Below are 7,768 nucleotides of genomic sequence, written 5' to 3'. Positions count from 1 at the left end.
TTAAAAACTTTATGAAAGATTAATATACCAAATATATATAATAAATTAGTATATACGAAGGAATTGGTAGAGAAATAATAAAGAAAATGAGTTACTGTGTTAAGTCTTAATCCATAATGTATAAAAGAGATTAAAAGTTGAAGGGATTAACGTATGGAGATTAGAATAGTATATTATAGTTACTTTACTCATTCGCTCGATCATGTAGTAACTCACTCGCTTAATCACTCGCTTATTCGCTGACTCACACACTCATTTATTCGCTTATTCACTTAGGCACTCACTCATTTACTCACTCACTCACACTTTCACACCCATTCACTGTCATTCACACACACACACACGCAAAACACCAGCTCACTCAATCATCTACTCACTCACTCACTCACTCACTCACTCACTCACTTACTCACTCACACTCTTTCACACCCATTGACTCTCAGTCATTCACTCACTCACTCACTCACTCACTCACACTCTTTCACACCCATTGACTCTCAGTCATTCACACACTCACTCACTCACTCACTCACTCACACACACACACACACACACTCACTCACTCACACACTCATTCACACACTCATTCACACACTCACTCACTCACACACTCACTCTGGCAGCTATCAGGCCTCCACTGTGCTCATCAGGGTACAACATACCAGGCCTCTCCATCCTCGTCCGTTCTGCGTCATCTCCGTCCAATCCCGCGGCTTTCCACTCCAAGCGACCCAACCCACGTTATCTCTCCACAGCCTGCGTCCATTCACCAGCCTGCGTCCCTCCACCGGCCTGCGTTCCAGCACTGGCCTGCGTCTCTCCACTGACTTTCGTCCCTCCACCGGCCTGTGTCTCTCCACCGGCCTGCATCCCTCCACCAGCCTGCATCCCTCCACCGGCCTGCGTCCCTCCACTGACTTGCGTCCTTCCATTGGCCTGCGTCTCTCTCCACCAGCCTGCGTCCCTACTGACTACGTCCTCCACCCGACACGTCCCTCCACCGGCCTGCATCCTTCCACTGACTTGCACGTCCCTCCACTGGCCTGCGTCCCTCCACTGACCTGCGTCCTCCACTGACTTGCGTCCTTCCACTGGCTGCGTCCCTCCCACTGACTTGCGTCCCCTCACTGACCTGCGTCCCTCACTGACCTGCGTCCCTCTACCTCCGTCCCCTCCCACTGACCTGCATCCCTCCACTGACCTGCGTCCCTCCACTGACCTGCGTCCCTCCCACTGGCCTGCGTCCCTCCACTGACCACCGCGTCCCTCCACTGACCTGCGTCCTTCCACTGGCCTGCGTCCTCCACTGACCTGCATCCCTCCACTGACTTGCGTCCCTCCTGACCTGCGTCCCTCCACTGACTTGCGTCCCTCCACAAGCCTGTGTCCCTCTACTGACTTGCGTCCCTCCACTGACCTGCGTCCCGCCACTGACCTGCGTCCCTCCACTGACCTGCGTCCCTCCACTGGCCTGCGTCCTTCCACTGACCTGCGTCCCTCCACTGACCTGCGTCCCTCCCTCCACAGTTCTCTCACATACTGTAAGTCATCTGTTCCCTCCAGCCTGACCGCCCTATAATGTCACTTTACAACACAAGTAATCAATAGTTGTCTCGCCGTGTTTCCTCTAACCCACCGTGATGTCTTCCCCTTCATCGGCTCTCCTCCAGATCAAAGATGGCGTCTGTTATCCCACCCAGTTCACCATTCTCAAAGATCAGTTAACTTTTGTTCCACTCGTGTTGTTAGCGTCTGAGTCAGTCCTCTCCACTGAACCATTGTTATAGATCCTGATCTTTGATATCACTTGAGATTAGTTTTCTTATCGTCACAGAAGACACGGTTGTATGGGCATCGGTTGCCAGCGGTCACCTAAAGGCAGCTCTGTATACATTTTCTACTCCTTGTTAACTTGGTTCTATAAGATATAAATTTTCCTCACGTTACCATGCATCCGGATATAGTGTATAAGAGTTATTTACTCCCCTTACTGTGAGATAAGGCACCCTTGTCTCACTCCCTTTACTGTGAGAGAATGCAACCTTGTCTCACTCCCTTTACTGTGAGAGAATGCACCCATGTCTCACTCCCTTTACTGTGAGAAGATGCAACCTTGTCTCCTCCCTTTACTGTGAGAGAATGCACCTTGTTTCACTCCCTTTATTGTGAGAGAATGCACCCATGTCATCTCCACTCTGTGAGAAAGAACCTTGTCTCCTCCTTTATTGTGAGAGAATGCACCCATGTCTCACTCACTCCTGTGAGAATGCACCTTGTCCTTTTTCCCTTTACTGTGAGAATGCAACCTTGTCTCACTCCCTTTACTGTGAGAGAATGCCCATGTCTCACTCCACTCCTGTGAGATAAGGTAACCTTGTCTCCTCCCTGTGAGAATGCACCATGTGTCCTCTACTTGCTGTGAGATAAGAGCTCAGTTTCCTCCAATTCTGTACACAATTTACGCTCCCAAAGACAAAATACTCTTCCGATATTCATCAGTTTTCTCGGTATACCAAATTCATCCATTATAATCCACACTGAGTTGCTCAAAATCCACGAAAAATTGCCCTAATTCCTGGTCATATTCCCAGTATTTTTCCAGGCCTTGTCGTGTAGTAAACAGCTGGTGTATGATTGATGTGTACTCTCTAAACCTACACTGATACCCCCCCATGATATCCTCCTGATATCCCCCTTCAGTATCCCTCCTCCCCTGATATCCCTCCTCCCCTGATATCCCTCCTCCCCTGATCCCCCCTGATATCCCTCCCCTGATATCCCTTCCCCTGATATCCTCCCTGATATCCCTCCCCTGATATCCCCTGATACCTCCCCCTGATATCCCTCCCCTAATATCCCTCCCCTGATATCCTCCTCCCCCTGATATCCCCTGATTCTTCCTCCTGATATCCTCCCTGATATCCCTCCCCTGATATCCTCACCTGATATCCTCCCGATATCCTCCTGATATCCCTCCCCCTGATATCCTCCCCTGATATCCCTCCCCCGATATCCCTCCCCCTGATATCCCTCCCCTGATATCCCTCCCTGATATCCCTCCCCTGATACCCCTCCCCTGATATCCCTCCTCGATATCCTCCCCTGATATCCCTCCCCCTGATATCCCTCCCCGTTATATCCTCCCCTGATATCCCTCTCCCCGATATCCCTCCCCGATATCCCTCCTTATAACTCCCCCCTGATATCCCTCCCCTGATATCCTCCCCTGATATCATCCCCCTCCCTGATCCTCCCCTGATATCCTCCCCTGATATCCTCCCTGATATCCCTCCCCTGATATCCTCCCCTGATATCCCTCCCCTGATATCCCTCCGATATCCCTCCCTGATATCCTCCCCTGATATCCCCCCTGATATCCCTTGATATCCTCCCCCTGATATCCCTCCCTGATATCCCTCCCCCTGATATCCCTCCCACAGTTACATAAGCATACGGTTCCCACCTTCCTATGAGAGTTCCTTTGAGTACTTTATATCCAGAGTACAGAGACAAAATCCCCCGGGAATTGGCTCAATTTGTTTTGTCTCGCCTTTAGTGTGTGAGCATTATGTTTCCTCTGCCACACAGGGATTGTTTTTGTTTTGTTTTACATAATTCATGATATTTGTAAAAAAATTCTAGTGATTAAAACAAAATTAAGGGGTGATAACTATAAAGGTAAAATATAGTGAAAAGTTATGAAAATGTGTGAAGAAATTTGAAAACGTTAAAGAAATGTGTGAATAAACTTAAAGAAATACGCGAATAAGTATACATAAAATACATTAGAACTAAAACAGATTAAAATACAAAAATAAATAAAAATACAAAATATAATTACAAATAAAAGAAAAAGAACACTTTACAAAAATATATAAATACGTAAAATATCATAAAAATAAAAAAAAATAATAATAATACATAAATACACAAAAGAAAAAAAAAAAAAATTAAGATTAATAAACAAAAAGTCTTCTAAACATTTATAATAAATAATAAAAACTACGTATAAACTCCCCAAATACAGTATTTTTTTAACATAACAAGAAATACATTTAATTTACCTGAAAAAATTCATAAAAAATTACGTAGATATGTTTTTTTCAGTACATAGAAATAATATACATAATTTTAGAATACATAAAAATACATTGAATATCATTTATTATACTCAGAGTCAATAAGAATATATTAATAATCTGAAAAAATGGCATTATATATTGGAAGAAATAAGTGTTATATTTAAACACATATTTTGACATTATAGGTTTAAAATAGCGATAAAAATTTCCATAGACTATTCCCCCGTGTCCTCTCATAACCTCAATAATATAGTTTTAGGACCGACATCTACACCACAAAGTCAGCCTAACTTTTAAATGGCCCTCAAAAGTAACTTTCAGGAAGGGGCGAAAGTATACAAAAGTAATATAAAAAACTTGGGATCGTTGCCACCACAGGGAAGGTTATTGAGTTGTAGACAATATTTAAAAGCACCTCTCGGGTCCTGTGTGTGTGTGTGTGTTTAAGGCGAGAGACACAGAGATCCTACCTCTCTCTTGTCTGCTGAAGGTGGAATTCATAAAGCTGATGACAGTGTATGGTGGAGTAAGTTTTCATACTGGCAAATTGCTGAGGATCTCTGGCGCCTGCAGTGTTGGCTTAATCCCAGTCACATACAAACCTCGTAGACTGGACTGGTGGTGATGGATCGTGACTCGTTTAAGGATTGTGGACGACTCGTTGACTTAGGTACTGGTGGTCAGGCATATGAAGTCATCAAGTCACCTGGGCATTCTTGCTTGTCTGAGAGAGTGGTGGAACGATTAGTCCCATGGTTGTCTATTCCCTGACAACCAATTCGTGCACCAAGTCAGTCGGTGAGGGGGCTGATAGATAAGCTAGGGGACAGGGGAATTGTCTGGTAGCAAAATAATCGTCCGCTTACTCAGCTACTTTATCATTGTTATAACTGTGGAAGTGAAGAGATGATTGTTTCAGCCTAATATATTTCCTTCAGTTTATCATACCACTGACTTGTGTTGTTGTGCTTCAGGTGTTGCAGGTTGGCAGGATTGTAAGATTTTTTGCAGCGTGAATGTTTTTGTTTTGTTTTTCTCCAGAGGACCTTGTAGAGACTGGTTTTGTGGGAGGCGCTGTTTCACTGGTCCTTTAATCCGAAGTGTGATCCAGGTCAGGTCAGCTGGGTGTAGTATAATTTTTTCAGGAAGAGGTGGTGGTAAGCCCCTTTGATGGTGTTGCTGTATTTTATCCATTTAGTGTCTGCACAAACAATTCATTGTACATAAAGACGCATTGCGGAGTCTGTAACCGACCAGTTAGTCTTTACGTAAGGTCTTTGTACGTGGGTGAACGTGGGTACTGGCGACTGAGGCACTGATAGGTAGTAGGTACTGGTCTCCTAAGCCCGTTAAGATAAGGCCAAGAGACATCATGTGTGTTGGAAAGTTCGCAGTTTGTGGTAGATGCAACTTCTCCTGGATACTATTGGTGTCAGGTTCGTGAACATCATCACAGTAGAGTACATGGGTTCCTGACTCTTAGGGTATCTGGGGGTGGTACTGAGATGGTTAATTACAGTGTTTCTAAGATATACCACGGAGTAGACAACAGATACAGTGTAGTGAGGATGAGTGCGTAGCGTAACACTCACCCACCACACCTCTACTCCTAATGAGCCTCAACACGAAGGAGGAACGGACGTGGGTCATCATGGCAGACCAGCACTACGCCCCCACTCGTCCATCTGTTGGAAGGGAACAATCTGTCACGCCTCATGATAACAATAACGTTGACTTCTGACAGATCTGATTGACGTAACGAGCTCATCAAACTTGTTTGTCAGGAAGGTGACATAAGGGAGGAAAAGAGAGGGGAGACTGTACCATATTCGCAGGTTATAAAAGTAATGATGAGGCCTGGCTGGGGCGGGTTAGCGTGGTCCTCTAGCAGGTGGGAGAGTCTTGGTTGGTTTCTGAATACGACGACATTATCTGTGACTATGGGCGTGGAATAACCTTAATTATTTTAGTAATAGAATAATACTCGTTTCTCCAGCGTATTAGGCAGGTGTCAGACTGAACAGCTGTAGCGGCAGTGTCTCACAGGTGTCGTGGGATGTCACCATTTATGGCCCCGTGTATTGACCAATAACTGCATGGTCAGGTCTTATACACTGATCAGTAATGTTAATCGTTATTCTTTTCATAAATCTTCTTAAATGATCGTCACTTTTGAATTAAATTCAGATGATCAACAGCCTTTGTGATGTTACCTTTATGGTAGATGTGTGTGTGTGTGTGTGTGTGTGTAAATAATAATAATAATAATAATAACGGTTTATTGAAGAGCTTAGCCAGAAGGCTGAAAATATACAGTTACATATTTGGGGAATGGGTTACGAATTACAAATAATATAGACAAGTGACACAAATAATACATATAATAACTTAGATGGGGATCAGCTCAAACTACAGTTCATTTCAACATAGTGACAGTAGAGCAGTGTTTACTGGGAGTGAATACACTGATTTATTACATGTTATTGATAATTTTACAATGGTTGGGACTGGGCTGTTCTTATAGCGACTGTTCGTGCACGTATGGGCTGGATGCGGTTGTGGTGTCGAACAGCACCTCGGACAGGGATCTCAGGTGTGGTAGGGCCGGTGTCGGGGATGGTGTAGAAGCTTCTTGCCGAATTTGAGATGAGGCCGTGGTGATGGTCAGTGAGAGTCGAACAGTGTGTTGAGCGCTTCGTGAGTAGGAAGGGGAGAGAATAATCTTGCATGCCCTCTTTTTGCACTTTTTCTAGGTGTTACGTTGTGTGGCATTTGGGAGGAAGACCAGGTGGGGAGGCATAGGTGAGTTGGGAAGTATGAATGTTGTGTATACACTGAGGAGCTTGTGTGCAGGAACCCGAGGGACTTGAGTCGGATGGAGGAGTGTGTGTGTGTGTGTGTGTGTGTGTGCCGGGTATGTAGGGGAACATAATTTAGGCTTGTATATGTATATGTATATGTATGTGCGCACGCCTTTGTATTATATATAATACGCATGCGTATAACAGCCAAGGCACATAAACCAATCACCGCTCAGGATGCCCAAATACGAGTGGATTTTCACAACACTGGGTCTTGGTGCAGAGGGCTCCCGCAGCACTGTCTTGCCCCGAAGGCCTTTGTCTTAAGAGTTAGGTGCCGGTGTATATATTGTCAGGGCTGGAAGTATTGGAGGCCGGCACAGAGGTTAATGGCTACGACCACCCATGTCAGATTGTTTGTTTGTCCCTTTTGTTTACTTGTTTCTTTAATATGTGTATGTGTGTGTGTGTGTGTGTGTGTGTGTGTGTGTGTGTGTGTGTGTGTGTGTGTGTGTGTGTGTGTGTGTGTGTGTGTGTGTGCACAACTGATTCTGTGTTTGTTTCATTTTTGTGTGTTTGTTTGTATGTGCGTGTTTCTGTGTGTCTGTTATTTAGATTATATATTGTCGGCCTGTCTGTCGTATGTATGTATGTATGTATGTATGTATGTATGTATGTATGTATGGATGTATGTATGTATGTATGTATGTATGTATGTATGTATGTATATGTTGTAGTGTGTGTGTGTGTGTCCGCTAACCTTGTTTGCCTGTCTGTCTTTTTGTAAGTCATCAGCTTGCAGCTGTCTGTCTGTCTGTCTGTCTGTCATCTAACACATTGTATAAGTGTATATCTTCAGTCAGGTCACCCCTGATCTCAAACCTA

The sequence above is a fragment of the Homarus americanus genome, unplaced genomic scaffold (assembly GCF_018991925.1).
Source record: "Homarus americanus isolate GMGI-L3 unplaced genomic scaffold, GMGI_Hamer_2.0 scaffold30184, whole genome shotgun sequence".
In the NCBI taxonomy this organism is placed as follows: Eukaryota; Metazoa; Arthropoda; class Malacostraca; order Decapoda; family Nephropidae; genus Homarus; species Homarus americanus.
This window is presented reverse-complemented; position numbering follows the sequence as displayed.